We start from the raw sequence: 22,964 nt of genomic DNA on the forward strand, positions 1-22,964 counted from the left end.
CAGGGGACACAATTTCAACGTAAGGGGAAAGCCACTTAGGACAGCGATGAGGAGAAATTTCTTTACTCAGTGGGTTGTGAATCTTTGGAATTCTCTACCTCAGAGGGCTGTGGAAGCTCAGTCATTGAGTATGTTTAAAGCAGAGATTGACAGATTTCTAAATACAAATGACATAGGGGATATGGAGATAATGTGGGAAAAAGGCATTGAAGTGGACGATCAGTCGTCATCATATTGAATGGCAGGGTGGGCTCGACGGGCTGAATGGCGCACTCCTGCTCCTATGTTCCTATCAGTCTGCAAACTTCATATGCATGCTGTCATTGTCCCTTTTATTCCATGGGCTTCAGTTTTACTGGCAGTCTAGTATGTGACATCATCAAGAAGGTTTTCAATAAGTTGAATAAGGAGAAATTGTTTCCAGTGGCAAAAGGGTCAGTAACCAGAGGATGTATTTATCAGGTGATTGAGAAAAGACCAGAGGCGAAATGAGGAATGATTTTTTATCCAGTGATGTGTTGTGATCTGGAATGCACTGTCTGATCGGGACTTGAAAGCAGATTCAGCAGTAACTTTGAAAAGCAATAGGGATAAATACTGGAAGGAAAAATGTACAGATTACAGGAAAAAGCTGAACACCAGGACTAATTGGATAGCACAAGCAAAGAGACAGCACTGACACAATGGACCAAATGGTCTCCTTCTTTGGGTATCATTCTATGGTTTTATGAACATAATGTTGATCCAATTCGCTGAGTTGGAAGGGAAGTGAACCCAGATTCTGGGTATTCTAACCACCAGACCCAAACCAACTGAACAAGCCATAAAATCAAAGCAAAATACTGCGGATGTTGAAAACTGAAACAAACACAAGAAAAGCTGGAATCACTCAGCAGGTCCGGCAGCATCTGTGGAAAGAGAAGCAGAGTCAACGCTTCGGGTCAGTGACCCTTCCTCGGAACCAGCCGAGGAAGGGTCTCTGACCCGAAGCGTTGACTCTGCTTCTCTTTCCGCAGATGCTGCCGGACCTGCTGAGTGATTCCAGCATTTCTTGTTTTTGTTCCAACTGAACAAGCCTGTTGTTTAATCTCTGTTTTTCACACCAGCTTCTCCTCGCTCTTTCTGTGTTTCCTGCCTGGTCTGTTCCTCTGACCTTTATTCCTGACACTTTATTGAGAATGGCGCTCACTGCGCCTCTCACTCACAGCGTCACTCCACCCCTTCACCCACTTCCAAACCTCTCTGTTGAACAGCACCTCACATCTGCTCCTCTGCTGCATTAATATACCAGGAAAACATTTTCAAACAGACATTTCCAGACAGTGAACGTCCCAGTAAGACAAGGTAAAGATCAGATTCATTCACTTTAAACACAGAGAGAGCAGCTCTCCCTGTTCAGTCTAAGGAGCAGATGTAGTTTCACTCCCATTAGTCTTCGAGACATGGGCCAGAATTTTAAGGGACCGTTGGAGACGGGAATGGAGGCTGGGGAGGGGGAGGGGGGTGTATAAAATAGGGATGGAAGACGTCGGACCGGATTTTTCTGTCGGCGGCTGACATGGAGGGCAGACTTCGCACATCCAGTCGGCAAGAAGGCATTTAAAGTATTTATGAGTCCAATTGTCATCAATTTTATTCACTGGGTCCAATTGAAATAATAGCACACGGGAACCACGGGGCTTCAGAGCCTCGCCTGGTTAAAGGAGGTGACTGGGAGGTGGGAGCTGAGTGTTGTCTTCACTGGGAAGCTATCGGGTGAGGCAGCGTAACTTGGCAGCAAGGGTGGAGGGGGAAAGGGCATCGGGAAACACTGTCAGGAGTGGGGGCTCATGTGCCAGCTCTGCAGGGCGAGCAACACCAGGGTGCCATTGGGGCAGTGCCACCTCATTGAGGGTGACAAGTGAGGTAACTGTGACTGGGTGTTGTTTACTGTGAAGGCCTTGCACTCATGGAAGGGCAACCTCTCATGGGCCTCATTCACCCTGGATTCGAGGCTCCCATTGAAGAGCAGGAGGAGTAGAGAGGGAGGCCCAGGCACCAGCAGGGACACCACAGCAGCTTGGGGGCCCAGAGGAGGGCCAGCCTCGAACAGGAGGCTGGAGAAGGAGGCAGAGGAACACGTCAGCCGAGGTTCAACTACCTGCAGATGTCCGAGTGACAGTGTCTCCACAGACGGCACCTCTCCACGGATGTCGTCACTGATCTCTCTGCCATGATGCAGCTGTGCCCCATGGGACTTGGTGGGCACCTGATGCCAGTGTCACTGAAGGTCACCGTGCCACTGAACTTCTACACCAGCAGATCATTGTGGGGATCCACTGGAGATATGTGTGGAATCTCACAGTCTGTGGTGAATCAGTGCATCAAGGAGGCCATCAATGTCCTGTTCAGGAGGGCCGGTGACTATGTGCACATCGATCCAAACAGTCAAGCTGAGAGGACTACAGGATTCAGGGCCATCACTGGATTTCCCCAGGTGTAGGGTGTCATTGACTGCACCCAAGTGACCATCAAGGCTCCTGCAGACCAGCCAGCAGCCTTCAACAGGAAGGGCTTCCACTTGCTCAGTGTGTAACCGGTCTGTGACCATCACAAATGGATCCTACAGGTGTGTGCACAAATCCCGGGAAGTAGCCACAATGCCTGCATACCAAGGCACTCCCAGGTGCCAGAACCTTTCCGCGGCCCCATCCGCTTTCAGAGATGGATCCTTGGAGACAAGGGCTACCCACTGAGGACATGAGTACTGACGTCTGTGAGGAACCCACGCATGGATGCAGAGGAGAGCTACAACACCTGCTGCGGGTCAACCCGAGCGACCATCAAGGAGGCCATTGGTCTCCTGAAGATGAGATTCAGGTGCCTAGATCGATCCAGTGGAGCCCTTCAGTATGTCCCGGCGAGAGTCTCGCATATCTTGGTGGTTTGCTGTGCACAGCACAATCTGGCATGACAGAGGGGTGAGGTGTTGACTCGTGAGGATATCGTGGAGTGTGATGTCTCCTCTGATGATGAGGATGTGGAGGAGGATGCTGTCCAAGCAGTGCCAGATGAAGAACCTCGGGAACAGCAAGAAAGAGGCCATGAGATACACACAAGGGAGACATGAGACACCCTTATACATTCAAGTTTCCTTTGAGCCTTACCACCTTCTGGAACCACAGCAAAAAAGTCTTAGCTTTAAGCAGCCCTGTTGTCGCCTCCTTCCTTCTGCACTGCAGCGTCCAGGTACACATCGCACAGTGACAAGGCCGAAGCTTTGTGAACTCAGGGCTTGGTCCCTCACTTCCAGCCCCTTGGGAGGAAGGGTTTAAATGAAGTCCCAAAGGGCATCAACAATAAGAAGGAGACATAGTGAGAGAACATCATTTCTTTCTTCCGTGTGACACCAAATGCAACCCTATCCATCTGGAATGCACATTCACCGTGAACCCAAAGTGAATCTAGGTGCTCTTCTGAAATCTTTTCCGCATGCTCCGACATGGTGCTCCCCCTGCTCTGTCAGCTGAGATGGAGACAGGCTGCTGACCTCGCTGCCCCATGGCTTGGGATGACATTGGTGGCCGTCCTCTTGCTGCCTGAGGCCTGGAGGGCCCCGGCACACTGAGGACCACCTGCACAGGTACAGGGACCCCCTCTGTCATCGAGGGTGATGGAGGCAGGCACTGGCATCACTTGTGTCACTGGCAGAGGGGCTTTTGAGCTACTGTCCACACCAGGAGCACCCTGAGAGGAGACCCCAGATGTAGCAGCCAGCTGCTCCTCCCCCTTATAAGACACACTTGTACCTCCCTGCTGACCTGAGAGGGACGTGGACCTGGTGAAGAGTTCAGGTGCCTCGTCCCCCCTCTCACCTTGTCACCGCTGGATGGATCTCATGGACAAAGCGATGGAGTGCAAGTCTGCGCACATCTCCGGCGGCCACTGATTGGTCGGCTGGATCTGGCTCTCCATCAGAGTCACCAATCTCTCAAGGAAGGAAGCCAGACACACCCCCATCGGAGACAGTACAGCATGCAAGGCCTGGATGGACTCCTCCATCATACGAGCTTGGGTACACATAACCTCCGGCAACTCTGCCAGATGTTGCCTGACCTCTTGCTGCAGCTGCAGCATTTCCCGTGTTGCTGTTGACACCAGAGGCACGTCATCAGCCTGGGACTCAGCATGGGCCTGGCCTCCCACAGACTTCCAACTGCCAGTGGCCTCGGCTGTCACTGCCTCCGTCAGCTGCCCGGGCCTGTCTGTAACGTGCTCACCAGCTTGTGTGCCCAAATCTAACAGCGAGTGGATACCCACCGAGTGAGGGTTTCTGTGCTGGTGGAGAATGCAGGGGAATGATGTGACGGTGCACCCTCTGAGGCTCCCTCCTCCTCCTCAGAGGTGTCTGGCTGTCCCCCAGTCTCTCCAGCTCTTCGCTCTTGTCGTTCATCCTAGCCTGCATGTGCAAACAGGGACATTGAAGGGTTAGCGTCTTCATATCGTGACATTCCAACCACCCATAAAGTGCAGCTCCATTGATGCAGTGGTGAACAGATGAACAGTGTGGCTCCTTTGCAGCGGATGCTCCCTTGTGCCCCAGGAGATGTTCACTCACTCTCTTAGGTAGGTGGCCCTGTTTCTCCATCAGCTATGGAGAAGCTGCATTGCTGCCCGGCCTGTTCCATGGCCTCCTCCTCCATCGGGATGAGGACATGGAGATAAGGCATCCACTGCCAGTCTTGACACGCTCTTTCCGATTGTGGGCTGTCTTCTCCTGCAGCCACTATGATCAGCAAAGTTAGTCTCCCAGCGGGGACAAACCCAATATCTCTGATGGTGATAGTCCAGCAGTCCATGATGTGGACACACATATTCCTCCTGCATGTGGCCCCTCTCGAGGGACTGTGTGAGTTTATACAATGACTGACGTGCACCTCCCACCGAGATGCAGCCAAGCCTCAGGCAGCATGTCCTGCTGCCCTTCCCCAATACACATGACTGGGTGGTCACTCCCTTTCCACCAAACACTCCCTCTCACTCTGCCATGCGCAATGTCCAAAGGGTCCAAAGTGTTTTGTGTTTGCGCCTGAGCAGCCTGGATCCGGTCATTGACCCACTTCGTGCACTGGATCCATGTCTTGGGGGTGACCCCACGGCTGCTGACTTCACCTACTATCTCAAAGCAGCTTTGCTTGGTCAGGCGGACAGGTCTCCACCTCCCATCCCTGGGGAAGAGGATCTTCCAACTATCTGTTGTCACCTGGAGGCGAACCTGCAGGAAGGCATCGCCAAACCATTGGACCATGGTCACTGCAGGCTCGCATTCAGCTCCTTACCTATCAGGCAGCAGAGACAGCAGAACGGGTCCTGGGGCATCAGTGACAGTAGAACGGGTCCTGGGGCATCAGTGACAGCAGAACGGGTCCTGGGGCATCAGTGACAGCAGAACGGGTCCTGGAGCAGCAGATGCAGCAGAACAGGTCCTGGGGCAGCAGATGCAGCAGAACTGGTCCTGGGGCAGCAGAGGTAGCAGAACGGGTCCTGGGGCAGCAGAACGGGTCCTGGAGCAGCAGAGGCAGCAGAACGGGTCCTGGGGCAGCAGAACGGGTCCTGGGGCATCAGAGGCAGCAGAACGGGTCTTGGGGCAGCAGAATGGGTCCTGGGTTAGCAGATGCAGCAGAACGGGTCCTGGAGCAGCAGGGGCAGCAGAATGGGTCCTGGGGCATCAGAGGCAGCAGAACGGGTCCTGGGGCATCAGAGGCAGAGGAACGGGTCTTGGGACAGCAGAACGGGTCCTGGAGCAGCAGAGGCAGCAGAACGGGTCTTGGGACATCAGAGGCAGCAGAACGGGTCTTGGGACAGCAGAACGGGTCCTGGGGCATCAGAGGCAGCAGAACCGGTCTTGGGACAGCAGAACGGGTCCTGGGGCATCAGAGGCAGCAGAACGGGTCTTGGGGCAGCAGAACGGGTCCTGGGACAGCAGAACGGGACCTGGGGCATCAGAGGCAGCAGAACGGGTTCTGGGACAGCAGAGGCAGCAGAACGGGTCCTGGGGCAGCAGAGGCAGCAGAACGGGTCCTGGGACAGCAGAGGGCTCTCAGGAAGACACTCCTTTAAACCAGGCAGCAGTGAATGCAGGTCTGGCAGCCCTTTAAATATGGTGCCAGCACCTGCCGTTGTGTCAGATGCCGGTGCCATCAGTGCCTTGTTCCCTGCCTCTCGTCCTTGTTTACATGGGCCCCACGCCTCCCCTTCATTAATTGGTCGGCTGCTCCGTGATCGGGGTCGGCCGGCCACATTTCACTCGTGTGGTGATGACACCCGCTTCCGGTGTCTCTGCCGAGAGCAGCACCATTAGTTTAAAATTCAGCCCATGGGGTCAAGAGTGGAAAATCTCCCCTCTGATTCTCTCTACCTAAACTGATGGAGATACCAAATTAAAACTGATGAAACCAGGGATTGTATCCTGGTTCTTCAATCTGGTGTTCTCCCAACTGAGCTATTCCATCCTCACTGTGAACTCATCTTCATTGGAGACAAATATAACTCCAGGCGGAATTTCCCCACCCGTTCATTCCTCACTTCAGAGGAATGGGACCCGACCAGATCGCGGAACTCAGATTATGTTAATGTTCTGCTCTTGATATCTTAATATTATCTTGCGTTTGAGCCACATTTAATCAGGTTCACGGACAAATTCTTCCATCATCCCTTCTCCCACATTCTCTCTCTCTCATTCATTCTTTATTCTTCACAATCCAGAAAGGGTTAGGAATCAGAGCTCACCCCCAAACCCTCTGCACACAGACCTCTGTCTGTTACCCTGTTTGATCCAAGAGACCAGTCAATAAATTACACTCTTTATAAACACAGAAAGCTGCCTCAGAGTGTTGGACAGAGATAAATACACTGAAGTCTTTTGAAAAAAGTTCATCTTACGGGTTGTTACTGAGCCCACAGAGCAGGGCGGGCCCAGGCTCCAGCCCCAGCTTGTGCTGTGTTAGCTGATGCCACCTGGTGTGATACTGAGCCACACGGAGCAGGAAAGGGCCTGGTTGTATTCATGGCCTGTGTTGAGTTAACTGATCCCACTCAGTGTGGTAGGAGCCACACAGAACAGAATGGGCCCAGGCTCCTTCCTCAGCCTGAGGGATGATAATTCTTCTCACACGTTGTTGTACAGAGCCCCAGACAGAACAGGGAAATCTCAGGCTCCATCCCCGGCCTGTGGTATTTTACTTCATCGCACCTGGTATGGTACGGAGTCCCCAGAGCAGGAAAGGTCCAGGTTCCATCTCCAGCCTATGCTGAATTAGCTGATCTGACCTGGTTGGCACTGAACTGCAATCAGGGAAGGATGGGCCGAGGCTCCATGGCCTGTGGTGTGTTAGTTATTCTCATTTGGTGAGGTACTGAGCACCATATAGAGCAGGATGGGCCTGTGCTCAGTGAGCTGATCTCACCTTGTGTCGTCCTGCGACCCACACACAGAGCAGGACGGGCCTAGGCCTAATCCTCGGCCTGTGTTCAATTAGCTGATCTCATCCAAAAGATTTTGATAAGGTTCCACACAAGAGGCTTCTCTATAAGATTAAAGTCCCTGGTATCAGTGGTAATATATTGATCTGGATTGGGAACTGACTGGCAGGACGTAGGCAGAAAGTAGTTACAGATGGATCTGGATCTGTTTGGAGACCAGTTACCAGTGGTGTCCCACAGGAATCGGTGTTGGGTCTGTTGCTCTTTACTATTTTTATTAATGATCTGGACGTTGGTGGAGGGGGCACCATCTGTAGATTTACAGATGATTTGAAGATCTGTGCGAGTGTTCCGACTGTAAACGATAGTCAACTGTTTCAGGCTGATCTTGATGTGTTGGGAGATTGGGTTCATGACTGGTAAATGATGTTTAATTTGGGTAAGTGCAGTGTTATTCATGTGGACAGGGTGAATGCTCAACATTCATACACCCTTCAGGGAAAAACATTAAAGTAGGTGGAAAAAAGAAAATAATTTTGAGCAGAGATCTGGATGTTCTAGTGCACAGATCTCTAAAGGTACAGCAGCAATGTTGTGAAGTGACAGTTGGAGCAAATAGAGGGTTGTGCTGCATTCAGAGGACAATTGAGCATAAAATGAGGCATATTCTTTCATGGGATGTGAGTGACACTGGCAAGGCCAGAATTTGTTACCCATCCCTAATTGTCCTTGACAAGGTGGCGGTGAGCTCCCTTCTTGAATTGCTGCACTCCAAATGGTGTAGGTACACCCACAGTGCTGTTAGGAAGGGAGATCCAGGATTTTGACCCAACATCAGTGAATGAACAGCGATATATTTGCAGATCAGATGCTGTGTGACTTGGAGGGGAGCTTGCACATGGTGGTGTTTCCATGCATCTGCAGCCCTTGTCCTTCAAGGTGGTGGAGGTCTTCGGTTTGGAAGGTGCTGTCTGCGGAGCCTTGGTGAGTTGCAGCAGTGCATCTGGTAGATGGTACACACTACTGCCACTGTGCGTCAGTGGTGAAGGGAGTGAATGTTTAAGGTGGTGAATGGGGTGACAATCAAGGTGGCTGCTTTGTCCTGAACAGTGTCGAGTTCCTCGAGTATTGTTGGTGCTGCACTCATCCTGGTTTGTGCCTTGTAGATGGTTGACAAGTTTTGGAGAGTCAAAAATCACAAAATTATTGCAGTGCAGAAGGAGGCCATTCGGCCCATTGTGTCTGCATAGAATCATAGAACATAGAAAGTTTACAGCACAGGCAGGCCAAAAAACGAGCCACCCAGCTGAATCCCATTGTCCAGCATTTGGACCGTAGCCCTGCAGGTTCAGGTACTTGAGGTGCACATCCAGACTCCTTTTAAATGAGTTGAGGGTTTTTGCCTCAGCTACCCTTCCAGGCAGTGAGTTCCAGACTCCCACAGCCCTCTGGGTGAATAAACCTTTCCTCATCTCCCCTCTAATTGTTCAACACATCACTTTAAATCTATGCCCCCTAGTCACTGACCTCCCTACTAAGGTAAATAGACCCTTCCCATCCATTCTATCCAGACCCCTCACAATTTTGTACATTTCAATCAAATCTCCCCTCAGCCTCTTCTATTCCAAGGAGAACAACCCCAGTCTATCCAAGCTTTCCTCATAGCTACATTTTTCCAGTCCTGGCAACATCCTCGTAAATCTCCTCTGTAACCTCTCTCGTGCAATTACATCCTTTCTGTAATGAGGTGACCAGAACTGCACACAGAACTGAAGTTGTGGCCTAACTAATGATTGATACAGTTCCAGCATAACCTCCCTGCTCTTATATTCTATACATCGGCTAATAAAGGAAAGGATTCCATAAGCCTTCTTAACCAACTTATCAACCTATCCTGCTACTTTCAGGGATTTGTGGACATTCACTTCAAGGTCCCTCACTTCCTCTACACCTCTCAGTATTCTCCCATTAATTGTGTATTCCTTTGCTGTGTTTGACCTCACCAAAGGCATCACCTCACATTTCTCCAAGTTGAATTCCATTTGCCACTTTTCTGCACACCTGACCAGTCCATTTTTCCAGCTCTCCTAATGAGCATTTCACCTAGTGCCTTGAGCTGAGTTACTCATCACAGAATTCCCACTATCTGATTTACCCTTGTAGCCAGTGTATTTACATGAATGGTCCAGTTCAGCTTCTGTCAATGGGAACCCCCAGGATGTTGATGGTGGGGGGGATTCAGCGATGGTAATGCTGTTGAACGTCAAAGGGAAATGGTTACATGCTCTCTTGTTGGAGATGGTCATTGCCTGGTACTTATGTGGTGTGAATGTTATTTGCCACTTAGCAGCCCAAGTCTGAATGTTGTCCAGGTCTTGCTGCTTCTGGACACGGACTCCTTCAGTATCTGAGATGTCCCGAATTTGTCCTTTTATGAAACATTGGTCAGGACTCACTTGGAATATTGCATCCAGTCTTGGTCTCCTCACATGATGGGTGATATTGAGGCTTTGGAAAGGGTACAGGGGAGAGACATTCGACTAATTCCCAGTATAAGACATCTTGGTTATCAAGTTAGACTAAAAGAGTTGGGACCCTACACTTTCGAGAAACCTAGACTGAGGGGTGATCCGATTGAGGTTCATAAATAATGAAGGGTCCAATTTAGCATGGGAGAGGAGTCATAACTTTATATTGTAAAAGGCCAAATGGCACCCGGATCACATTAAATTTCATTTTCAGTGGTGGGTTAATGTACCAGGATGGCCGAGTGGTTAAGGCGTTGGACTTAGTGTCTGCGTGGGTTCAAACCCCACTCCTGCTATCTGTGCTTACAAAATGTTACTTATTCTTTCCCTGACTTTTGCCTTGCACCATCATCTCTTCTGTCATTTAATCACTCTTGCCTTCCAACTGATCACAGCTTCCTCTTATTTGATCTGCCTCAGCACCGTTCCTTGGCTCTGCACTTTCTTATAAACTGGTAAATATTTAACTTAATCTCCTCTGTACCCTGACAATGACCTTCTCATCCTTCCTGGATTGTGGTTCCTCACAGGATCCGCTGCCTCTCCGACTCCCCTCCAGGTAACTGAAGGCCCTGAGCCTTGGTCTCGCTTTATACGCTAGCTGGTAGTTGATTCCTTGCAGGTCTGCCACCGCTCAGGAGAAGCTCAAGACCCAGATCAAGCAAAGTATCAAGAGGAATGTGAACAATGGCTCCCTGGTGCAGAGCAAGGGACAGGGAGCCTCCGCCTCCTTCAAAATCAGCAAGAAGGAAAACCTAGGAAAAAGTGGGAAAGAAGGTGAAGAAACCAGCAGACAAGAAATCTTTAGTGAAGAAACCAGCAGACAAGAAATCTTTAGTGAAGAAACCAGCAGACAAGAAAGTGACAACAAAGAAAGTAACAGCCAAGAAAACGAGCAGCAAGGCGGCGGCAATGCCAAATAAGGCGGTGAAGAAAGCAGCGCTTCAGAAAACGTCTCCTGCGAAGAAGGTCAAAAAAGGCAAGAATGCGGCGGGCGGAAAGGCGCTGAAGAAAGTGCAGACATGGAAGAGCAAGGTCAAGCCGAAAGCAGCGAAGGCTCAGAAAGCAGGGTCTGGAAAGAAGTGAAAGAGCGCGGGAAACTTGTAAACATCTGAACACAAAGGCTCTTCTCAGAGCCACCCACATCTCTCAGGAAAGAGCTGATCCCCTGATCAAATGATCCCTGTCCCGACCCCGCCTGCAGATTCCACATGGAAATGATTTGGAGTAAATCCAGGATCCCTGGTGACTCCCCTCCACCCAGCCCTTTCCCCACTCTCTGTAATAAAACAGAGGGATATCCGGCCCTCACTCTAACTGGAGATGTGTTCGGTGCACCTCACCTCACAACTCAAACCCCAACACCTGAGTTTCTCCAATTCAGATGGAGTCGGGTGACAACAGGAGCTGGGATAGGCTGTGATCGGGAATGTTAGGAATGGATTTGTTAAGGGAGGAATGTACCTGGAATCTCCGAATGTAATAGTTCCTTATTTTCCCAGATGACACATTCTGCAGTGAGAGTGAAAAGTCTCTTCACTGCTTCACATTTACTAATTGTTTGGTTCTAGATGAATAATGAGTCAGAGAGTAATGACAGGATCTGAAGCTTCCCGGCGGAGCAGCAGGAGAAGGTAGCGACTCTTCGGTGGGTGAGTGAAGGCATCAGGAGCTGTGTTTTAAAAGTAAGTACTTACTGTTTTACTTACTGTTTTCCTTGTCTTTGAGTTTCTTTTGGCGCCGGAGGAACCGGAAGCTGGTCGGCAGCGAGGACTCCTGGGTAGGTATTTTCTTTAAAGGTGCGGAGCTGAGTAAACCCGAGCCACTACACATGTAGTGTCTCCCACCCATCCTCCTCCTCTAACCTAATAATAAGACCCTTTTTACCCTCCTCCTCTAACCAAAAAGGACTGAGCAGGTAAGCTATTTACTGTTTTTGTTAATATTTATAGTTGTACTTAACTAAGGGGTAATTGAATAAAAGAAATGGCAGCCAGTGTAGTGTATTGCTCCTCCTGCAGAATGTTCGAGGTGAGGGAAACCTCCGGTGGCCCTGCCGACTTCACCTACTGGAAGTGCATCCGTCTCCAGCTCCTATCAGACCGTGTTAGGGAATTGGAGCTGGAGCTGGATGAACTGAGGATCATTCGGGAAGCTGAGGGGTTGATAGATAGAAGCTACACGGAGGTCGTTACTCCACAAATCAAAGGCAGCTGGGTAACAGTTAGAGGTGGGAAGAGGTCAGTGCAGGGATCTCCTGTGGTCGTTCCCCTCAACAACAAGTATACAGTTTTAGATACTGTTGGGGGGGACGGCCTATCGGGGGCAGGCTGCAGTGACCGGGCCTCTGGCACGGGGTCCTGCACTGTGGCTCAGAAGGGAAGGAGGGAGAATGGGAGAGCACTAGTCATCGGGGACTCGATGGTGAGGAGTACGGACAGGCGGTTCTGTGGGCGCAGGCGAGACGCACGGATGGTTTGTTGCCTCCCTGGTGCCAGGGTCCGTGATGTTTGTGATCGCGTCTTCAGGATCCTTAAAGGGGAGGGGGAGCAGCCAGAGGTCGTGGTGCACATTGGCACCAACGACGTAGGAAGGAAGGGTGGCACAGATGTTAGAAGTGAGTTTAGGGAGTTAGGCTGGAAGCTGAAAGCTCGGACGGACAGAGTTGTTATCTCTGGTTTGTTGCCGGCGCCACGTGATAGTGAGGCTAGGAATAGGGAGAGAGCACAGCTGAACACGTGGCTGCAGGAATGGTGTAGGAGGGAGGGCTTCCAGTTCTTGGATAATTGGACTGCATTCTGGGGAAGATGGGACCTGTTCAAACAGGACGGGCTGCATCTGAACCAGAGGGGCACCAATATCCTGGGAGGGAGGTTTGCTAGTACTGTTCGGGAGGGTTTAAACTAGTTTGGGAGGGGGATGGGAACCGGACTTGTAATCCAGGGACCAGTGGGTCCACTCAGAAAGACAAAGAGTGTAGTGAGGTATTGGGGAAGGTAGCACTGTCACAGAGGACAGATGGGCACGGAGAAGGGTTAAAGTGCGTATACTTCAACGCAAGAAGCATCAGGAATAAGGTGAGTGAATTGAAGGCGTGGATGGGCACTTGGGACTACGAAGTTGTGGCCATCACTGAAACGTGGATAGGTGAGGGGGAGGAATGGTTTTTGGAGGTACCTGGTTATAGATGTTTTCATAAGATTAGGAATGGTGGTAAAAGAGGTGGGGGGGTGGCATTGTTAGTTAGAAATAGTGTAACAACTGCTGAAAGAATTTTCGAGGAGGATCTGCCGACTGAGGCACTGTGGGTTGAGGTCAGGAACAGGAAAGGAGCAGTCACCTTGATGGGAGTTTTCTATAGGCCCCCCAATAGCAGCAGGGAGGTGGAAGAGCAGATTGGGAAACAGATTTTGGAAAGGAGCAGAAGTCACAGGGTAGTAATTATGGGGGATTTCAACTTCCCAAATATTGATTGGCAACTCTTTAGATCGAATAGTTTGGATGGGGTAGTGTTTGTGCAGTATGTCCAGGAAGCTTTTCTGACTCAGTATGTAGACTGCCCGACCAGAGGGGAGGCAATATTGGATTTGGTACTAGGTAATGAACCAGGGCAAGTGATAGAGCTGTTGGTGGGCGAGCACTTTGGAGATAGTGATCACAATTCTGTAGCATTCACTGTGGTAATGGAGAGGGATAGGTATGTGCAACAGGGCAAGGTTTACAATTGGGGGAAGGGTAGATATGATGCTGTCAGGCAGGAACTGAGGTGCATAAGTTGGGAGCATATGCTGGCAGGGAAGGGCACGGTCGAAATGTGGAACTTTTTCAAGGAGCAGATAGTAGGGGCCATTGATAAGCATGTCCCTGTCAGACAGGGAAGGGATGGTCATGTGAGGGAACCGTGGTTGACAAGAGAGGTTGAGAGTCTTGTTAGGAAGAAGAAGGATGCGTATATAAAGTTGAGGAAAAAGGGCACAGGCATAGCTCTGGAGGGATACAAGATGGCCAGGAAGGATCTGAAGAAAGGGATTAGGAGAGCTAAGAGAGGGCAGGAAAAATGCTTGGCGGGTAGGATAAAAGAAAACCCAAGGCCTTTTACGCGTATGTCAGAAATATGAGGATGACTAGGGGGACCATAGGTCCGGTCAAGGACAATAGCGGGAGACTGTGTGTTGAGCCGGAAGAGATAAGTGAGGTTTTGAATGAGTACTTCTCTTCGGTATTTACGAATGAGAAGGGGTGTATTACTGAAGAGGACGGTGTGAAACAGACTGGTAAGCTCGAGGAAGTGCTCGTTAGGAGGGAAGATGTGTTGGGGTTTTTGAATAACTTGAAGATAGACAAGTCTCCCGGGCCTGACGGGGTATATCCAAGGATGTTATGGGAAGCAAGGGATGAAATTGCAGAGCCGCTGGCAATGATCTTTTCATCTTCTCTGCTGACGGGGGTGGTACCAGGTGATTGGAGGGTGGCAAATGTTGTGCCCCTGTTCAAGAAAGGGAATAGGAACAACCCTGGGAATTACAGGCCAGTTAGTCTTACTTCGGTGGTAGGCAAGTTGATGGAAAAGGTGCTGAGGGATAGGATTTCTGAGCATCTGGAAAGACACTGCTTGATTCGGGACAGTCAGCACGGTTTTGTGAGGGGTAGGTCTTGCCTCACAAGCCTGATTGAATTCTTTGAGCAGGTGACCAAGCAAGTGGATGAGGGTAAACCAGTGGATGTGGTGTACATGGATTTTAGTAAGGCATTTGATAAGGTCCCCCATGGTAGACTTATGGAGAAAGTCAGGAGGCATGGGATAGTGGGGAATGTGGCCAGTTGGATTAAGAATTGGCTAACTGATAGAAGGCAGAGAGTGGTCTTAGATGGTAAATACTCAGCCTGGAGCCCAGTTACCAGTGGCGTGCCGCAGGGATCAGTTCTGGGTCCTCTCCTGTTTGTGATTTTTATTAACGACTTGGATGAGGAAGTCGAAGGGTGGGTCAGTAAATTTGCAGATGATACAAAGGTTGGTGGAGTTGTGGATACCGAGGAGGGCTATTGTCGTCTGCAAAGGGAGTTGGATAGGTTGCAGTGCTGGGCTGAAAAGTGGCAGATGGAGTTTAACCCTGAAAAGTGTGAGGTCGTCCATTTTGGAAGGACAAACATGAATGCAAAATACTGGGTTAACGGTAGGGTTCTTGGGCATGTGGAGGAGCAGAGAGACCTTAGGGTCTATGTGCATAGATCATTGAAAGTTGCAACTCAAGTGGATAGGGCTGTGAAGAAGGCATATGGGGTGTTAGCGTTCATTAGCAGAGGGATTGAATTTAAGAGCCGTGAGGTGATGATGCAGCTGTACAGGACCTTGGTAAGGCCTCATTTGGAGTACTGTGTGCAGTTCTGGTCGCCTCATTTTAGGAAGGATGTGGAAGCCTTGGAGAGGGTGCAGAGGAGATTTACCAGGATGTTGCCTGGAATGGAGAATAAGTCTTACGAGGAAAGGCTGAACATTCTAGGCCTCTTCTCATTAGAAAGGAGAAGGATGAGGGGTGACATGATAGAGGTTTATAAGATGATCAGGGGAATAGATAGGGTAGACAGTCAGAAACTTTTTCCCCGGGTGGAGCAAAGCGTTACAAGGGGTCATAAATTTAAGGTGAAGGGTGGGAGATATAAGGGGGATGTCAGGGGAAGGTTCTTTACCCAGAGAGTGGTCGAGGCATGGAATGCCTTGCCCGGGGAAGTTGTTGAGTCAGAAACTTTAGGGACTTTCAAAAGGCTTTTGGATAGGTATATGGATAAAGGAGAATGATGTGGTATAGATTAAATTGTCCTTGACAGAGGACAAAGGATCGGCACAACATTGTGGGCCGAAGGGCCTGTTCTGTGCTGTATGTTCTATGTTCTATGTTCTATGTTCTCTCACACCAGCCCTTGTGAAGTGTGAAGTGTCCAATGTGTGAAGCTGCTGCCAGGGTTTGTCAATCTGAACAGTTTCAGCTCAGTTACTGGGGGCCTGGAATCCCCGCAGTTTGACTCTGTCTCTGATTGGTCATCCTCTTCTCAATCCAATTCTTAACCAATCGGAGTGTCACATAAATTAAATAGAAGTTCTCATTGGCTGAAATTTTCCAATTGGAAAAAGCCCGGCAATTCCAGAGCAGGAAGGAATTGAAGTGATGGGAAATTTCAATTTTCAGGCAACAATTTTATGATCTCTCATTTTGTGTTCTGTTTTACTGTATTTTCCATCATAAAATCCTGGTGCTATTTTAGGAATGATTTTCATTTGTCAATCTGTTAACTGTAAGCGGCGGGAGGAAGGTCCGGTTCAGCAATTTAAAACGGGACAAATATCAGCTTCCACTCTGTAAAAGGAACGAATACAGAGCGAAGTTGGGTGTGACAAGATCACAGGAAAGTTGTGCCCTGAGACACGGTGTGTGTTGACAGGAAAGCTGCTTTCTTTTGCACAAAATGTATTTTATTCATAAAATTTGTGCAATTACATTGCAAAGCAGTTCAAATTTAATATTACATAATGTACAATACTGATCAGTTTCATTCAATAATGTACATGAGGTATCTCACTATCCCTGCCTGCACAGGTTATATTTACAGTATTTACATTACACATCAAACATTCTCTGGTGCAAACAGCCTGAGGGGTTTTACACGGGTTCCAGCCCCTCACTGTACTATGGCCTGAGACTGTAGCCTTTCCCATTGAGACGCCATGGTGGCTTCCCCAAGCACATAGTCTTTTTTTCTCACTGAACTGGAGGCATTTGCGAGCAGCGGTGAAGAGCCAAGAGAGAGAAAAATTGACATAAAAACAAAATACTGCGGATGCTAGAAATCTGAAATAAAAACAAGAAATGCTGGAAATGCTCTGCAGGTCTGGTGGCATCTGTGGAGAGAGAAACAGATTTCATGTTTCTGGTCAGTGACCCTTGGACATAATCAAGAAGTTTGCAGATGACATGAAAATTGGCCGCTTGGTTGATAGTGAGGAGAATAACTGTATACTGCAAGAAGATATCAATAGACTGGTCGAGACTGGTCAGGTGGGCAGAAAAGTGGCAAATGGAATTCAAATTGGACACTTAAAAGGTTAAAAAAAGAAAAGGAATACATGATTAATGGGAGGACACTGAACGGTGTGGAGTAATTGAGGGACATTGGAGTGAATGTCCACAGATCCCTGAAGGTAGCAGGACAGGTCAATAAGGTGGATCGGCAGGTATATGGAATCCTTTCCTTTTATTAGCTGAGGTATAGAATATAAGGGTGACCTGGATGTCCTTTTCAATAAGTCACTGAAATCTAGCATGCAATTAAGAAGGCTAATAGTTTGTTAGCCTTTATCGCAAGAGGATTTGAGCACAGGAGCAGTGAATTCTTTCTTCAGTTTTATAGAACCGTGGTTAGACTGCACTTGCTTCCCTTACCTCAGGAAGAATATTATTGCCATGGAAGGAGTTCAACGAAGGTTCATCAGACTTGTTCCCAGCTTAGTGGAACTATCCGAGGAAGAGAGACTGGGGCTGTATTCTCTAGAGTTACATAGAATGAGAACTGATCACATTGAAACCAACAAAATACTTAAAGGATAGACAGGGTAGATGCAGCCAAGATGTTTCCCCTGGTTGGGGAGTCTAGATCCATGTGACACCATTTCAAAATAAGGGGGAAGCCATACAGGTGAGGAGAAATGTCTTTACTCAGAGATTGTGAATCTTTGGAATTCTCTGTGCCAGAGGGCTGTGGAAGCTCAGTCATTAAGTATGTTTAAAGCAGAGACTGACAGATTTCTAAATACAAATGACATAAGGGAATATGAGGAAAGTGTGGGGAAAAGTATATTGAAGTGGATGATCAGCCATGATTACATTAAATGGCGGGGCAGGCTCAATGGGCTGAATGGCCGACTCCTGCTCCTATGTTGCTCTGTTCCTAACTCCACATGATCAGCGAGGCACAGCCTCAGGAAGACTTGGCGTGTAGTGAAAACAGATATCACTGCTTCTGATCTTCACCAGAACACAGAGTGAGATGCAACATTGATCATCAAACAGACTGTGAGAGAATACAACAGAATAAAACACATGGAGAGACACTGTGGAATAACAGATAGATTTGATTGGAATGTTGAATTTTGATTGGAATGGGTAAAGCACCAGAAATAGCAGATTAATTTGGGATTCTCATCCTTATATTGCTCTGGGACAGAAAAGAGAAACTGGAAGAAGGAAGAAAAGAAAGGATGGAACTGTTCACTTTTTTTCAGCTTTTTCACTCGCCCATCAAAGCTGGATAAAAAAAGTTGCAAATAACAGAGAATTTCACCAAAAAGGGAGATTAAATGCTGTCGAAACCTTGGATCGAAGGAGACCCCAACAGATCACCTGTTTAACTGTCTCCTCACTGGGGGATTTCAATCAGTGAGCAATATTATTCTCTATTTCTTTTTGGTAAATGAAACTAGAACTGCCACTCAGAGTTAATATCTGTGTTCTGACTCCAGAAAAATAAAATTGTGAGTTTCTCGATATGTTTTGCTGAAAGAACTAAGAACACTTTTCTAATTTACACACTACTATATACACACTCATCAAGCCTCCTAAGCTGGCATCCTTGGTGCTGCTCTCTCTTCTCCCAAACCTCATCTCATGTTACATCATCACTCTGACAGTGGGAGGGGTTGATTCCCCCATCATAGTAATTAGTCCTTTACATCCTGATACTACACTGTCAGTCAAAAAAAATGGTTGGAGGGAACTTCATTTATCGAAATGCCAACAGCTGCCAGTTGTCAATCAACTCAACCCATCACAGAGAGAGAGAGACTGTCAGAGAACTTCCTGCTTACAGTCCTGACCCTGTCACACTCAGCAGCTGCTCACCCAGACCCCACTCTCATCAACACTGAACATTGTTACCGAGACCCTTCAAATACTGTTTATAAAAGGCAGAAAAGGTCAAAGTTCATCACAGCTGTATTGAATAGAACAAAATTTAATATTGTCAGGCAAATCCCCCACCTGCCAAGAATGCGGCACACATTATTTTGTCATATGAACATTATAAGTTTAAAAATTGCAATCTCTTACTGGAAATAAATTTCCATGGTAACAGACAATGTTGAACTAATGGGGGATCCAGCAGTGGTCTTCCAATACACAAATGTTTTAGTCACATGGCTAGCTGGCTGGTGCAGAGAGATTTGAGCCTCCAACAAGGGATGCAAAGAGACTGTTCCATATAAGGTTCTGAATCTAATTCTGAACTATTTACTATGATGGGGGATCAGTTCTGAAGAAGGGTCATTGACCTGAAATGTTAACTCTGCTTCTCTCTCCACAGATGCCGCCAAAAGAGATGCAGTGGTTTTAGTCGAGATTCATGCCAAGCAGCTCTGTAACACAGGAGTCTGTGCTCTACGGGCTGTTCGCAGGGACGCACACCAAGACAAGCATCAACTGCTGCTGGATGACTATCAATTTGGTGAAAGACGCCCTTTGGTCTGCCCGAAACTTGCTGGTCTTCCAGCGCAAAGAGTTGTCCACGACCGAAAGTTGCAGACTGGCTCATTCCAAGGTCCAGGACTACGTGCTGAGGGACGCACTAAAGTTTGGGGCAGCCACAGCAAAGGCTCAATGGGGAAAGACCACTGTGTAAGGTCCCCCCACCAAGCTGAACTGAGGAGCTTGATCCATGGGAAACCCCTCTAACTGTATCGGGAAAATTTTGTCTGCTGTAAAATGTAAAAATGTATCTAGCACGACAAATGTGAAACGGAAGGATTGTGAGGCAACTCATGATTGTATTAGAGCAAACGGACCTCCTTTGCACTGTTTGTAATTTTTGACTTGGTGCTGTTTGAAACTGTTTTGTAATGTATTTTGGCTAAGATCAAGTGCAGTATCTGTTCTTATCAGTGCTTATTTGATTGAGAAGAGACCATGATCATTGCCTTTTGATCCTGGGGAAGCTTTGAGTAAAATGGCTATAACCAATTTTCGAGCTTCGGGCCAGGGAGTGCGCAACACCGTTCGGGTGGTCGTGAAGGACAAGGAAGGAGATGCACCGGTCGACCGCACCTTCTTCATCAAGAGAATTCTCTTCGATTGCTGCGGATTTCAAGCGACGGACGTCTTCTGCCTGCAGGATTTCCCCAGCAGTGGATACTTCGATGTGACGTTCCGGAACGTGGCGGGATGCATCAAGTTCCTGAAGGCGTTCAAGGAGAAAGGGGACCGGGCGCCACTGTCGATCTTCACAGCGGAGCCGCTCTTCACGCTTCCATCTCAACGGGACCGGGCAGTGACGATTCACCTCTACAACCCCCATGTTCCGGTGGTGGATGTACTCACCTTTCTCGCCAGGTACGTCGAGGTGGCCGGCAGCAGCACTGATGTCAAGGACCCCTTTGGGATCTGGACCAGCAAGCGGCAGGTCAAGGTGACCTTGAAGGTAGATCCCAGTGGAGCCATCATCCACCCTCCCTCCAGCTTCGCTATCGGGGGAAGTCGAGGCTTCTTGGTCTACGCTGGGCAGCTCAGAGTTTGCCGCACCTGTGGCAAATCTGGTCACATGGCAGCCAACTGCAGCACGGTTGTTTGCAAGAACTGCAAGGAGGAAGGCCATCAGAGCAAAGACTGTAAGCAGACTAAGCATTGCAACTTGTGCGGTGCGGCAGGCCATCTCTACAAGACCTGCCCCAAACGTCTCAGCTATGCTCAGGCGGCAAGGTCCAAGGAATGGCCGGGCGAAGGTTCGACGAAGGCGTCCGCTGTTCGAAAGGAGACCAGCAACCTTCTCCGCAGTGAGGCACTTCAACCTGAGAAGGAAGGGGAGGCGCCTACCCAGCGCCCGGAAACCCCTCCTCCACAGACAGAATCAATGGAGGAGGAGGCAGCAGATGGACAAACAGGTCAGTGGCAAGTGGTCCAGAGGAAAACCACAAAGAAAAAACATCCCAAAGCCACTACCCAAACCAGTGGCAAGAGGAGGCTCTCTTCTGAATCAGACTGCAACAACTCCTCTTCACTGGACGGGGAAATGCTGGAACGACAGCCCTTTCAAAAGAGGCGGCAGAACTCCGAGATGGATGATAAAGCATCCCAGCCCCCGGGCACTGGAAGCTGTGATTGGCCCGGCGTGCCCCAACCCCAATTCCCCACACGTAACGACGTGGCCAACGCATCTCAGCTCCGGGACACCGGGAGCAAAGACACGTCTGGCGCACCTGAGCTCCGGGAGACCGGGAGCTGTGATGTTTTCGAGGAGGAACAGATGGAAGCAGCTGAGGACAACCCAATGCTCTCTGCCTACAATACCCCCCCCGATGTCACCCGAGCGGCACAAACCCTGCATGAAAAATCAGGAGGGGTTTCTGAGCCCAACCAATGTGAAACTGCTTGCGCACACGATGGGTATGCAGGAACATCCCGAAGGGGAAGGACTGGGAATAGCGAGGACAAATGGTATGGGAAGCAACAACTAATTTTTAGTAAAAAATGGGTATAAGAATTGCTTCCATTAATGTGCGTAGCATTAAATCTACTATGCGATGTGTTTCAACCTTGGATTACCTTGCCAAGGTCAAAGCTGACCTACTGTTTCTGCAGGAGTGTGGAATACCACACCTCAGCAGCTACAGGCAGTGGTCGCAATGGTGGTCCCACGGGCCATCGATCTGGTCGGGGGGTAATGACTGCCGTTCCTCCGGCCTGGGTATTCTGCTGCGGGGAGGTAACTTCACCATCTCCGAAGTTAAGGAGGTGGTGGGCGGCCGCCTCCTCGTAGCAGACGTGATGTACAACAACGCTCCACTCCGGTTGATCAACGTGTATGCCCCGGGACAACGCAGCGAGCGGCTGACCGTCTTCCAGCAGCTCCCACTGCTGCTGGCGACGTCCAGGCCGGTCATCCTAGGCGGTGACTTCAACTGCATCATCGATGCGGCTGGACGATCCGGCAGTGACGACAGCAAACTGGACGCTACGTCCAGATTCCTAATAGAAACAGTTAAGGATGCCAAAATGCACGACGTCTTCAGCAAACCTGCAGACGGAGCGCAGCGCAGATACACATGGTCAAGATCGAACGGGTCTGCCCGTTCCAGGATTGACGTCCTGTTTGTGTCCCGTGCTGTCACGGTCGGATCCACCGACGTCAAGCCGGTGTTCTTCTCTGACCACTGCCTCTTACTGGCCGACTGTCACTTCCAGGACGACCAGCGGGTTGGCAGAGGGACGTGGAAGCTCAATGCGACACTGCTGACCCCAGAGAACGTTGAGGAACTCAAAAGGGATTACAATGGTTGGAGGACCGTGAAACCCCTCTTTGAGTCTCCAGTTCACTGGTGGGAAGCGATTAAGGAGAACATCAAGAGGTTCTTCATCCACAAAGGTGTTCAGAAGGCGGGAGAGAGACAGAGGGAACTGTCCCGACTCCAGAAAATTATGCAAAATCTACTCCGGTTGCAGTCAATGGGGGTCGAGGTCAAGGAGGACCTCCAAGAGGTGAAGAGCCAGCAGGCCTCGCTCTTTGCCAAGGAGGCCTCCAAGATCATCTTCCGGTCCTGAGTCCGCTCCATCGAGCAGGATGAGACGTGCTCGCGTTACTTCTTCCAAAAGGTACACAGAGAGAGCTCTGTTATCAGCAGCCTGAAGGAAGAAGATGGCTCGGTAACGTCTTCGCAGCCCGACATACTCAGGATCAGCAAATCCTTTTATGCTGGGCTGTATGACGCGAAGCCCACAGACAGCTGAGCCTCCCAGTCCTTCCTGTCATCTATCACAGAGGTCTTAGATGACAGCAGGAGGGAGGGACTGGACAAGCCGCTAACTCTGGACGAGCTGACAAAGGCCGTCGAGTCTTTCGAGACGAGTAAAACTCCCGGGAGCGACGGCTTCCCGGTCGAGTTGTACTCGGCCCTGTGGGACTGGGTCAGCCCAGACCTGCTGGAAGTATACGAGAGTA

The sequence above is a fragment of the Heterodontus francisci genome, unplaced genomic scaffold (assembly GCF_036365525.1).
Source record: "Heterodontus francisci isolate sHetFra1 unplaced genomic scaffold, sHetFra1.hap1 HAP1_SCAFFOLD_61, whole genome shotgun sequence".
NCBI classification, from domain to species: domain Eukaryota; kingdom Metazoa; phylum Chordata; class Chondrichthyes; order Heterodontiformes; family Heterodontidae; genus Heterodontus; species Heterodontus francisci.